The sequence below is a fragment of the Thermobia domestica genome, chromosome 6, assembly GCF_964235325.1.
Source record: "Thermobia domestica chromosome 6, izTheDome1.hap1.1, whole genome shotgun sequence".
NCBI lineage: Eukaryota > Metazoa > Arthropoda > Insecta > Zygentoma > Lepismatidae > Thermobia > Thermobia domestica.
In genome coordinates this window covers 171,192,008-171,206,166 of record NC_137459.1, presented here as the reverse complement: position 1 = coordinate 171,206,166, position 14,159 = coordinate 171,192,008, and the positions used below count along the sequence as shown (strand labels likewise).

At 36.7% G+C, this 14,159-nt stretch overlaps 1 protein-coding gene across 3 annotated transcripts in view; it reads right to left on the bottom strand.

Annotated features, from left to right (window-relative positions):
* Positions 1-14,159, bottom strand: part of LOC145688328 (uncharacterized) — a 164,428-nt gene that overhangs the window by 141,198 nt on the left and 9,071 nt on the right. The window lies entirely within an intron of this gene.

Genomic DNA, 14,159 nt, shown 5'->3' with positions numbered 1-14,159 from the left:
TCTTTACCCCAGCATAAATATCTTCATCTTTAATGAGACTCATCTCAACCATAGACTGCCCTGCCGCATATCTCGCTTCCAATTGTTACGTCAGAATAGCATTATACCTGCTAGACGAGCCAATGGGGGAGTAGCGATTGGGTTTTCGCCTTCTATTCCGTTTCGAAGTCATTCTCCAGTTCTCCCAAATCTTCCTGAATACCTTATTACATCACTGTACTATCAAGCACTATATGTGACTGTGGCAACCATTTACGTTCGTCCGGGTCATGATATTCCATTCAGCTTCTTTCAATATATCTCGAACAACTTATGCACCTACATAATCATGGCAGATGTAAATTTACATAGTCGGACAGCTACACAACGGGATCGTTTCCTCTATTATTTCACCAGTCATAACACCGGAGTGACTTTGCCTCTACCTAAACCTACTCGCCCCACGAGTCAGACTACTCCCGATATAGTCATTGTTTAGAGCAACATATCACAACGTAGTTCTGTTGATTCAGACTCATAGTAATACCACTTCTCAGACGACGACGCCCCGTATTACCTACCGCTATAATAAAGCAGATTGGAATGCCTACATTTTATACCTTGAGAATCATCTTAATGATCTTCCTTCACCGACCACTGAATCCGATCTATCTCATGCTATGGATTCTATCGTCACTGTTATGCATAACGCCACAGAAAAATACATTCCTAAATCAACAGTTGCAAATTTTCCCCCTTTTTACCTCCTCAATACTTACCACTGATAAAACTATCCCGACAGTTTTATAGAGATTATGCTGCAACTGGCAACCTGGACTCTCTCTTCAGTATCACAGGCAATTGCAACGAACGGTTCACAACTACCTTAAAGCTTACAAGTTGCGATGCTGGGTCAAAACATGAAATAATCTTGGCTCTCTTTCACATCGTACTCAGTATTGGAAACGTTTCTGGCAACTTACAGGAGAAAATACTCACACAACATATCCTCTCATCGACAACAATATTCCGCTTCATACTGATACAGATAAAGCCAATGCCTTTGCCAGATATCTCCAGGACATCTTTACACCTCTCGCACATGAATATCCACATCTTTCTCATTCAGTCGACAAACTCAATCTGGATTCGCCTCATCTGCAGGCTAACGTTCATCACACTTTACCCGAAAACACCGATCTCGATTTCTGACAACCTCAATGGTAGCTCATAGACGTAACACAGCCCCAGGCATGGACGCTATTACATATCGACACATTAAAGAAAGTCCGTACGTAGTCTTATATCTCCTTTGTCTCATCTATACCTTTATTCTTTGCACTGGCTTTATACCTGCTGCTCGGAATACTTCAAAAACCTTAATGTTCCTAAAACCACATCAACCTGTTGCCTCTGTCAGATCGTACCGCCCTATTCAACTAACGTCAACCTCTAGTAAAATACTGGAACGCATCATTGTTAAATGTCTTCATTCGTACCTGACATTACTCAACGTCATTCCACTCGAACAAGCTGGTTTCAGACCTTCTTTCAGCATAAATGATCAGTTGCTTCGCCTTTCCAATTCCATCTATAATCACTTTAACACAGGCAATCCATCATGTTTGGTCCTGTTTGATCTCGAAAAGGCATTCGACAAGGTCTGGCATCCCGCTCTCATTTATAAACTCAAACAGCTTCGCTTGCCTATTGCTTACATCAGATTCATTTTTAATTTTCTCTCTTGTCGACTGGCATACGTCTGTATCAACTCCAGTTTCTCATTTCCCATTTTCCTACATTCCGGAGTTCCCCAAGGATAGGTTTTGTCTCCATTATTATATATTCTCTTTTTTCCGACTTTTCTGCTGTTTCAGCTACAGTTAAACTCTTCCAGTATGCCGATGACACCGCTTTCTTTGCGACAGGAAAAAACATGCACCAACCCAATCTCGCTCTACAGGATTCTATAAATGCCTTTGTTGACTGGTGGTTTCACTGGAAACTAAAAACAATCGCTGCAAAAACTCAAGCAATTCTCTTTCTTGCTCCGAAGCATCGTTCCCGCGTCCACAGAAATCCAAGACTTCTGCACCTCACAGTGGAAGATGTATTGCTCAACCCTACTCGCAGTGTCAAATATCTTGGAGTCACTTTCGATCAGCACCTAACCTGGACAGCACATCTAAAAGATATCTCTAAGAAGGTTTACTCTCGCCTCAATGTTTTGAAACATCTTGCTTTAACTACCTGGGGACTCAATGCCCATACAATTAACAACACATACAAGGTCTTTCTCCGTCCTATTCTCACGTACGGATTTACAGCTTGGATATCTGCTCCGATCCCCTACTATGAGAAATTACGCATCCTGGAACGTCATGCTTTGCAAATCGCTTTCCGTATCAAATTACTAAGTTCCACTCAAGATATTTATGACAGACTTACGTTTTCATACATCTTGTATCATTTAGAAACACTCCATCAAATACATCATCCAGCGCCTGCACAACAATCATCCTCTTCTCCAGAAAACTTTTGAAGACCACGCCCGAAACATCTCCTCTACTGCTCTTTTCCCTCCGCTCTCATTACCCTTTATTCTATACCGTTACACTCTACCTCCAGATCACCCTGACACCGCCTATTACGAACCATACTCTACAGACGCTCATCTACCTCACATATGGCCATCATATGCACAGTAACATTTTCTGTACTAACAGGGCTCCTATGTCTTCATTGATGCCTAGCGCCACCCCTAGGCGGGAAGATAACCAGTATTTGTTCAACTAACAGAACCTATGTGTTGTAGTGAGTATCGCACTTCATTTCATCTTCTCATCTCATAATTTTACAGTTATGCTTTTCCTTCACTGAAGCTTATGTATTTCCCTTACCTCATGATCATGGTTAAAAGCCCTAATGACCATCACAATTTGATTAATAAAGTCTATGTATCAACCCATATCCCAACCACTGCTTCCTGAACAGCGCAATATATTAAACATCTCTTCCCCTACAGAGGGCGTAACCCTCTTCGGGTAGTAGTTAGCGTCGGCTAGCTGGCAAAAAACAAAAAAACAAACAACCCTTTTAATCATATCCACCCAAGGCATAGTCCTCAATCCTGGTTGCCACAGTGTTGCCAGGTGGTGTGTACTTTCTGTGAGACTGAGCTAGTGAAGCGCAGAAAGTATCTACGCTTGACTGTGTGACGAGTCAGCCCTCCTAAGTTAGTATCCGAACTTGTAACTTTCTACCTAAAACTTATACCTATCCTAAGATGCACAGGGCACTTCCCCAGTGCAACCCGTCCAACCAACCTCCTAAAGAAATTAAGGGGGGACCAAACCAATATTCCAGTGTCACACGCTCTAAGCAACTTAGACCAACATCACCACAGGTCACTACCATTCCAACCTCTACCATCAAAATGGCTAAGACTACCAATCAATCGCTTCATCAAACTTCAATAACCATAGATACCGCTTCTCCGAACCCATCCACCTCTGCTACTCCCAACAACACATCATCCACTCCAGTTTCTGTTCACAATTTCCTACTAACCGGCTATGACCCAAAATATAAATCCGAGAAAGAAATCTTCATCCAAATTTCATAGTAAGTACCAAGGGCCGAACTTCATCAAATTATCAAAACCAACAATGGCTTCATTCTAAAATCTCAAAACCCAAATTTCCACATCCACGTATGCAATAAGGCCACATTTGAAATATTTGGACCGAAAGCAAACCTCAAGCATTTAAATCCTAGCTCCCCAAAGCGTCCTCCACCTCCCAGAAGGCCTCCACTCCTATCCGTCGTTATACGCGGCGTAGATCCTGACATCTCTGATGGCGTTACCCTTTAAAGGGGATGACGACCAAAAAATTCCTCTTAATTGCTATTGTAGCATTTTAATAGATGGATATATATTCGTTATATTAAGTGTTTTATATTTCTCAAGCGTGTGCGCAGTCTCATTCGCTTAAGCATTCATGCTACATTAAGTGAAAATTTTGTGTGTTATTATATCCTTTCGTTTACTACATATATATGTATATGTCTCTTCAATGAATAGGAATTCACCCGAGGTAATATTCTCTTTTTTATTTTTGAGTGTTTGAATGCCTATGGATCATCAGCTTGCCAGTCGTATATACGCATGTGTGTGTACGAAAGTAAGTACGATTAAACTTGAGTTTCCGAACCACTGAGGCTACTTATAGCATATCGCTTATTTTATCTTATTACTGTTAATTTGCGCTTGGACAGTACACGAGTTCTGACCCAGGTTGTTATCAAGTGTTTCTTTAGGGAATACCCTGGAAGCCAGTACCCCAGGAAGACGGTAGGTAGCAAATATAAATAATTTGTCACATTTGTGACTTAGAATATTGTAATTTACTGTATTGCACCTACATTATTTCTATACAACGAAATTATCATATGCATATTGCAAAATTATCGATTAATTTCCACACCTGCTTGTGGCAAAAATGCAGGAGGGAAAAGCTGGACCTAAAATAAATTCGTAAGAACCTAAAATAAATTCGTAATTTTTTCGAACTTAATCTCTCGAAGGCAGTCCCGTTTTCTGTGTCCAAAAGTACAACATTTCAAGGTTATTGGCCTAATAATTCTGGAGATTTGCTGAGCGGCAGAAAAACATTCAAGCCCTGTTAGCATGGGCACCCGAAAGGGGCTCAGGCGTTCGGGCCCCACCCTGACTCACTAAAAAGCTTATTTTTTTTAAAGATTTTATTAGTACAAACAAAATACAAAATGTAGTATAGCAACCAGGTATTTGCCCCCTAGAAAAATTTCTTCGAGCGCCCATGTCCGTTATCCCTCTTTAGGAACCACATTGCGATGAATACCGTCTTATCTACAGCCTAGAGTGCAAAGCAATCATTGACACAAAATATCAAGATTATGAACGTAATCGGTTCGGAGATGTAGTAAACGACAAAAAAAAAAAAAAAAAAAAAAAATTCAAGACCCCTATCCTCCCTTAGGGACCTCATTTATAAAAAAAATCCCCTTTTATCTACTACTTCGAATACAAGTAGAAGATCAGAGTACCATTGCAGTAAATCTCTGGACAATTTTTTTATCCTTGGGATAGGTATAGAGGTATATACGGGTTTACGATACTTTTTATGTGGTTAGAGGGACTTTTTTACTTGTTTGTGGACCGATAATGACGTAATTTTACCCATAATTCACCTGATTTTTCATTAAATAAACACGATTTATTTTTTATTCCTTCTCAGAAAACCCTGTTCATTTTTTATTAGGCATTAGAAAGCACTGTTAATTTTTTATCAGTCCACAGAAAGCCTTGTTCATTTTTAGCAGCCCTGTTTATTTTTATTACACATTAGAAAGCCATGTTATTTTTTATCAGTCAACAGAAAGTCCTGTTTATTTTTTTAACACTGGCCCATGTTTATATTTTAAGTATTACAAAGCGCTGTTTATTTTTTATTAAGCAATAGGAAGTTTTATTTATTTTCACAGTGCTCAGAAAGCACTGATTCTTTTTATTTACCTTATCACGTATGTGTGACCTTTGCGCTGGCGCCATTACTGTCGCGAGTTTTCCCGCCCGCCCGCCTGCTTTGTATATCCGCCGCCCAGCAGCCGCGGATGCTAACGGTATTTTCCTTTATAGATACCGGCGCACTTTGTAAGTTTACCCGATACTTGAACTTAAGTAAGAAGACAAAGTTTACTTACCTTTGATAACACCATCGTTGTTGTCTATTTCCTGCTGGGGCCGCTGCTTCATTGATGTTGACAATCTTCCTTATGACGTAGAACTTGTTGCGCGAACCGAAAGCAAACAAATATTGCGATACCGCATTTGAAATTTACGGTTTTAGGGTATATTTATAACCTCGGTTTATTATTGATTCAGATTATTATTGAATTTAATAAAATAATAATTAATTGAGTGATTATATGAATTTGATATTGTAATTTTATGAAAAAGTATAAATATTGTGCCTTTAATGATATTCTATTTTTATGCCTAAGAAGCATATGTATTCTTTCTTTATGTTATACAGAATACACATACTTTAGTATAATGTACCTAAATAAACTTATATATAATAGTATATGAAGCATATGTATTCTTCCCTTATCTTATACAGAGTACACATACTTTACTATAATGTACCTAAATAAACTTATATATAATAGTATATGAAACATATGTATTCTTCCTTTATCTTATACGGAATACACATACTTTTGTATTAAGTACCTTATTTCTTTCTAATTGTATAGAATGTAGAAATAAAATGCAGGGATATAATTTTTAAAAAGTATTGTAAAAATGTAATTTAAAAAATGTGTATATAAAAATAAAATTATATATATATATATATGAATTGTGTGTATATAATAAAAATGTAAATATATAATAAAAATAAAAATTGTAAAATGTATAATAAAAAGTGTTTGAATATAAATGTATATATATACATTGTTCTATACGTATTTGTTTTGTTTGTATATGATTAACATGAAATAATTTAATATTTGAAATATGCTATTTACGTTATATGAAAAAATCGATTTACAATATATAAAAACTATATACAATATATAAAAAACTATTTACAATATATAAAAAAACTATTTAGATTATATGAAAAAATATATTTACAAATTTATATGAAAAAAACTATTTACAAAATTTATATAATATATGAAAAAATATCTATAAAATTTATATAATATATGAAAAATCTATTTGCAAAATTTATGTATGAAAAATCTATTTACAAATTTTATATAATATATTATTTACAAAATGAATGGCTGACTTTGTAGGGGTGCGAAGGCTACGTACTTATTGGTGTTTCGGTAGGCGATGAAAACTTTGGGAGAAGTTGTTCACGTAACTTAACCGGGAATAAATTCAGCTATAGCATGTTTAAACACAGGATGCAGAATTATCATGTTTCCTTCCACATATACTCATTGAACTATTTACATTTTCAAGCTATATTTCATTTGAATAATATTTACAAACCATTCACACACTCACACGTACGTTCTTTACGAACCATAAACACGAATAAAACTTTACCCGCAATAACCATACGGTAATGTCCTATAGTCCGTCTCAATGTCTTCGTTAAATCGGCGTCTTTTGTTACCAACTTTTTGGTGAGTCTTTGTCTCAGGTCTGGACATAATGATAAACCCTTTCTTACGGGCAATCCTCCCTGGGATGTTTAACACTTTCTTTTCAATTTTTCCGCGAACTAATTTATAAAAATGATCGAAATTTATTTCCTGTAACGCGCAATAGTCTAAAGTGATTCCCCTAATTTTATACACATACTCTACTTTACCCCTCCCAATTTCTTTCATACGGTAGCTATAATTTTTTGGTCCCAAACCTATAAACGCGTTAATTTCCCACCCTTATGGAACTTCGTCTGTTAGCTCTCCCAGGTAGGAACCTAACGCAAGCTTAAGTTTTTCATTGCGCCGTTGAATGAACATAATACTGTCGGTGTCGCAGTATAGTGTGTCTTTCGGTCCTACAGTTGTCAACAAATCGTAAAGCTTTAGCCGCGCCCACGATGTAATGAACGCAGCAAGTACAACGTTTGGAAACTTTAACATTTTATTTTCGTTTTAACGTTTTTATGTGACAACAGCATTTCCCCAATAACTAGTACGCTGTGTACTTCGTACTGCGGTGCCCATAAGTAGCCGTAAAGCTTTTCCGGCGTGTCAACAACCACTGATTGTGACAAATCCGTTCTTTGTCCCAATTTGCTGTAGAGCGAATTGAGGAATAGCTTGGCTATGTACTTCAAGCCAGGGTTCGAACCAACATTTTTTTCATCTAAACGTATGCCTTCGTGGGCATAATAATCTGCAATATACAGTGAAACCTCTCTAAAGCGGACAGCCGTGGGGAATCAAAAATTGTCCGCTATAGAGAGGTGTCCGCCTTAAAGAGGTTTAAATATTTTCTTACGTAAATTAGTAACCAAGGTGATATGAAATTAGAAATAATATTTTTGTATAAATCGTGTATTTACGAGTATTACCAAAATGTCACGATACCTGCATTATCCTCCACCATCCAATACTCTATGTTCGAGGCACAACATTGAAATAAGATGCAATAGTTCTCTGCACTTTACACTTATCACTACTTACTATGTTTTCAGTATGTTGCTTTAATTTGTGGGTTAATTGCAGTGCAGAAGTGTCTTTCTCGAGACAATATGCCTACCCGCGGAAAAAATACCAAACTTGTCTTCTGCTTGGTCAGAGATTCCAGAGGGACAATAGCATAACATGTAATCCCAAACGTCGGGCAACTGTCAATCACTTTTTTGTCTAAAATAGCTTGTGTGAGAGTGGGATGCATGCAAAGGACATGAGAGTGTTGCTAAACAGAGACGCTTCATCTGGGTTGCTGAGTAGACAGTTGAGGAAGCTAAATGTCACATTGCTTCTTTAGTGACACATATATGAAAAAATGAAGTTTTACTATACGTTTTAACTTGTTTCTAAAGAAAGTGTCCGTAATACGGGGGTAAATAATACCTATAAAAGACAGAAAAGACTGTCCGTGTCCGTACTAGAGAGTGTCGGCTTTAGGGAGGTTTGCCGATATGTTTCTTCCTATTGTAATGTTTGGGGATTACAAATTATGTCCGTTACGGGAGGTGTCCGCTTTATAAAGGTGTCCGTTAGTAGAGGTTTCACTGCATTTATTTTTGCCTCCTTTGGTTTTGCACCAAGCAGAAAAACCAGATGCTTCCTGCTTTAATTTCAGGAAAGAATTCACATAGTCGTGGAAAAGACTATCCGAATTTCCCTCGTAAGAACCGAGTAGTTGGAATTCCCAGATCTCATTAATTTATAACCATTTTGTAGTGCTCTATGCAGCTCAGGGGTACAATACGTATCTGTTAAGGCACGTTCTGCATCACTATGTCTGCAATTGTTGACATTACTTTCTTCCATACACGTGCTGCATAAACCAAACATAAATCTACCCTTACACGTATACGGCAACACCGGAAAAGAGAGAGCTTTTGGGGGCAAGATGGTGCATTTAATCAGTCCATGAATACTTTCCGCTGCTGGAAAGTCCGACCCCTTATGTATTTTAGGCTTCCCTACAGGTATCGGCTAACGAGCCATCACATACGGATATAACGATGTTACATCCAAATACTGATTTGTTTTGTTATCGCTACAATCGTACAATGCATTGAAGCGTTCAGCACGACCACTATGAAAATCTTCTTTAGGTGTAAGATGATTGACAAAGTCCTTCCACTGAGTTTTGATAAACTCTTTTAATTTTTTGTCGTTTTTCACCATGCTGTCCCATTCTCATTCCCATATCTCAACAACATTGAGATTTAATTTCTTTAGGAATGCGGTTTTTGTGATCGTATTTTCAAACCGTTCCTGCATTGATATAGCATAACTAGAGGAACTCTCAAGAGGCTGATCCGAGCGTTGTATAACATTTCGGGCACCCATGGAAGTAACAACCATTAAAATCGTATGCAGTTTTTGTCAGGTTATCAAACCCATCGACCTTATATTTACCAAAAGATCGTTCGAGTCCATTCCCAGAATGTTGAATTCTTTTTCCTTCGGTACGTTCCAAATACCGTAACCAATACATTGCTTTTAAACTTTGCCGGTCGCGGTGATCGAACCCGAGAGGAGGACTAACTGGAATCGTCTCTTAAGGTAAGTAGGTAGACCGATACGTTAGTATAGTCAAACTTGCAATAGTGGACGAAGAAATAAAACATTGAATGCCGTGAGTTTTTTCCTCGATCAAGTTTGAAAATTTGATGATCGCTTCAGCGAGGATTTTACATCGTTGCGGCAGTACATTACCATCTCCTTGTGCAGATCATACTGCTCACCACTCAAAGTACGTTCTTGGTGCCAGGTGATTAATTGGTGTCGATCGGAAGAACTAATACTGTCAGGATCAAAAAACTTCAGATCCGGAATCTTACCAACATAATTTTGGTTTTCGAACCTATTAAACAAATATGGGAAATATCCGTTTCGTAAATTACAGCGCAAGCCTAAAGTTTTTGGTAATTTTGACAGCTTAATACCCATATAAAGATAAGTATCCCTGAAAATAATCCTATTACCAAGCCGCAATTCAATATTTTTTGACCCTGCATAATAAGTGTGGAAGTTAAGCAATGTTTCTCTATTAAATTCCTACAACTGAACTGGACATCGTAATTAGAACCATTGTGCGAAAGCACAATGATTTTTTGAAACTTTGGACGAGGCATTAATACGAATTTAATGAACTGATCGATCGTTGAAAAGTCAAACTCACGTTTTCCTGTTCATTTCCACAACAAAGCATGGATCATCCAGTTTGTGTCCTTGCAAGCATGACATATATTCCTGCAAACCACATAGTTAACGCAGTGTTCTTGTTCCTCACATTCATTCTTACGAAGTAACATCTTTTCCACATCAAATACGATATATAGGAATCTATCAATATGTGAATGACTGGACTTCTGAACATAACAAATATGGTCAGCGTCTACGTGCTTGTTACAAGATTTACACAAACGTTCACCACATTGATGCTCAGATTTCCTACGACGCAAATTGTACATTTTAGCACACACGGGACAAAAACACTTTGTTTTACATAAACCCTGGCCACGTCCAATTACACTCTTATGATTCCTAAAACATTCATCCGAAGGAAACAATCTATGACAATCTGTACACTCCCGCTTAATATCATCAGCACATACCTCTTGGTACACTTCGCATGCACAGCACTTAGCATCACATTTATGGTATTGTGAATGATTATATCCCTGTAAACAATGCTTACAATATCCTTGTTTACGCAACAGAGAGGTAATACATGTAATTAATTCATAATGGCCCTTCTCGTAGAGGATAAGGATTTGTTTTTCTGCTTTTACTCCAGGATAAATTACATTGTACTCCCAGTTCATGGTGTTTCTTTCATATACTACGATTTGGTACTTGGGTGCCAGGTATTGTTGACATTTTTTCATATCATCAATAGTACACCCGCACTGCTCTTGGATGTCTACATCAGTTGTTATTTTTATGGCTTGCTTGAGTAGACGTTCCGGGTGATTTTTTAATTCTTATACCTGTTCACGATTATGTTCGGCCTTTGCCATCCCAAGGATGATGCTCTTGGGAAGGCAGTATATGTCCTTAGTCAACGGGATGGTACTTTGTTCGTGATGTGTAGTAAGATCAAGGTACTTACTAGTGCTACGTGTTTTACCTCTTCCCTTGCGAGGGTTTACAGTGTTTATTCTAAAGATTACTGAATCCCCGTAAAGGAAGTGTTCGTTACTATTAACTACGTTTTCTACTGATCTAAAGAAGTCCTCCGTGTTCAATTTCTTCTCAGGACGCCACGTCATGTATACTGGCTTGTTTATCGTCGAGGCAGAGCTCTCGATAACCATACCAACATACATGTTATCGTCAATGTCGTTTAACGCATTCTCTTTTACATACTCAAAGAGTTACTCGAAATAAACAACCGGGTCTTCGATTCCAATGTTGCGCATCCGTTTTATAGTAACTTCCTTTCCATGTAACCCAAAGTATGGATAATGTTTGGTTTTACTACCAATGATGCAAAAAATATTTGTTCCAACACCATACATTAGATTTTCTGGTGCAGAACTAGGACCTGGCAAATTTACAGGCTCACCATGAACTCGACAGTCATCTTCAGTTAAGCCAGAAGTCTTCCTTGCAGATACCAACTCTCTAATTTTTTTCGCGCCAATACCCGGATGTTATCTAGACGGAAGAAGCCCACACGATATAAATCAACAATATCCTTTGCGGACTTACAAATTGTCAAAATAACAACCGAGTCATGATCAAAATGCGTCAATAATGCACGTAGTAAACGCGCGTATTGTTCATTATACACACGCACCCCTAATGCGTGACATTGCGTCACCACGTCCCAAGTGAAATATACTTCGCCCGCATCATTGTATCCCCGATTTTCCAACATCTGCAACACAACTTTAACTGTGTTGGTGCCTTCATTCATGTGTACAGGTGCCATCGTTGAATCTAGTTTAGACAAACAATTAGTTATTTCACCTTATTGTCAAATATAGTATACACTAATTTATATCGCTCGGATATTTTAATTTACTTTATGTGTAAACTTTAATTGTGGTAACTTCCTAAAAGACAATGTTTACACCTCGAAGTACAAAAGCAAACTAAACTATGTTTCCACGTAGGATCAAATTTGTAGATTTTCCAACCACTATCACGGCAAAGAGTTCACTTAGACACGTCTGCACGGTTTTACTTCTTCCTCTGAACTGAATGATGTATAATTTTGGAGTTCCTATAACATAAAATCAATGGAGTGCTGTTCTTACGATGTTACCTCCACGAGTGATTATAGCGAAATGATTTCCAATTGTTCCAGTATCCAGAAAACACGGAGCTCACTTAAACACGTCCGCACGGTAGAAGTACTTCCTGCAAAATGAGCGATTGACGATTCCGAGCTTTTTAGATACACGCAGATAATGGAAATTCTCAGTATTCCACACTAACTTCTCCGACGGTAACTATGACTTTTATGATCTGTTATGCGTTTACCGAGGATACTGTTTTAAATTTATCACTAAATCCGCCAACACTTTTTGATAACTAAATGACAATGTCTCGACAACACGGAGAGTCGTCTTCACCGTACAAATTCTTCTGCTATACTGACCGCCGCGCAACTTTGTCGGTCTTATATAGACGCTGATATTGTAAATTCCCAAAATTCCCAAAGTTCTCCGAAGGTTATTATGACTTATAATTTACTAGGTATTTTCCCGAAGACGTATTACCAAGTTTATCAGCAACACTTTCCGATAACTAAGTAACAATGTCCCGGAGAGTACAATTAGGAACGTCTTTACTCTACCACTGCTTCTTTTATAATGAATTCACGCGGTTTGTTGCGCGCTATTTATACTTTCGAAAAAATGTAATCTCGTACCCAGATGCATTAAATAAAAAATCTCGTACCCAGCTTTAAAAGCTCCTACTCAATCACAGTAAGTCTCAAACCCAAATTATGTGTTAAAGAAATTTTATAACTTGCCAAATATTATAACGTGTTATAGTGATCGCATGCTAATTTCATCTGAGCACAATTCTATAACTATAGCTAAATTTAAACTAAAAACTGAATAACCATTAACAAAGTATAAAGAAACACAATAAACATTTTAAAAAGCACAAAACGAAAAACTACAACATCAAAAAATTATTTTAAACTAGTTTATGAAAATATTTTAAAAATCGCATATGGTTAGAATGAAAGGGTTATTAGTTACAAATCATAGTTAAAATATCAAAGAGCAAATAAAAAATTATTAAATAGGAATAGTGTAGAAAAGTAGCAGAGATTAAAAATAATTAAATCAAATAAAGTTAGGTTAGGAAAAGCATAATTAGTTGAAAATATCAAATAGTAGATTTAAAAGACGCATTTAGAAAAAAGCATATGGTTAGAATGAAAGGGTTATTAGTTACAAATCATAGTTAAAATATCAAAGAGCAAATAAAAAAATTATTAAATAGGAATAGTGTAGAAAAGTAGCAGAGATTAAAAATAATTAAATCAAATAAAGTTAGGTTAGGAAAAGCATAATTAGTTGAAAATATCAAATAGTAGATTTAAAAGACGCATTTAGAAAAAAGCATATGGTTAGAATGAAAGGGTTATTAGTTACAAATCATAGTTAAAATATCAAAGAGCAAATAAAAAATTATTAAATAGGAATAGTGTAGAAAAGTAGCAGAGATTAAAAATAATTAAATCAAATAAAGTTAGGTTAGGAAAAGCATAATTAGTTGAAAATATCAAATAGTAGATTTAAAAGACGCATTTAGAAAAAAGCATATAAAATTAACAAACAAAATCAGATCAATTAAAATAATTAATATGGTTGCTGTTCTACAGTATCCCGAATTTAATGAAATGTGTCAACAAAGAAAAGTAATATAATTAATAAATATTTTCGTTACTTTCTATTATACAATTTGTAAATTTTGTTTTATTGTGACTATTTTCTAATGCACGAATTACTAAA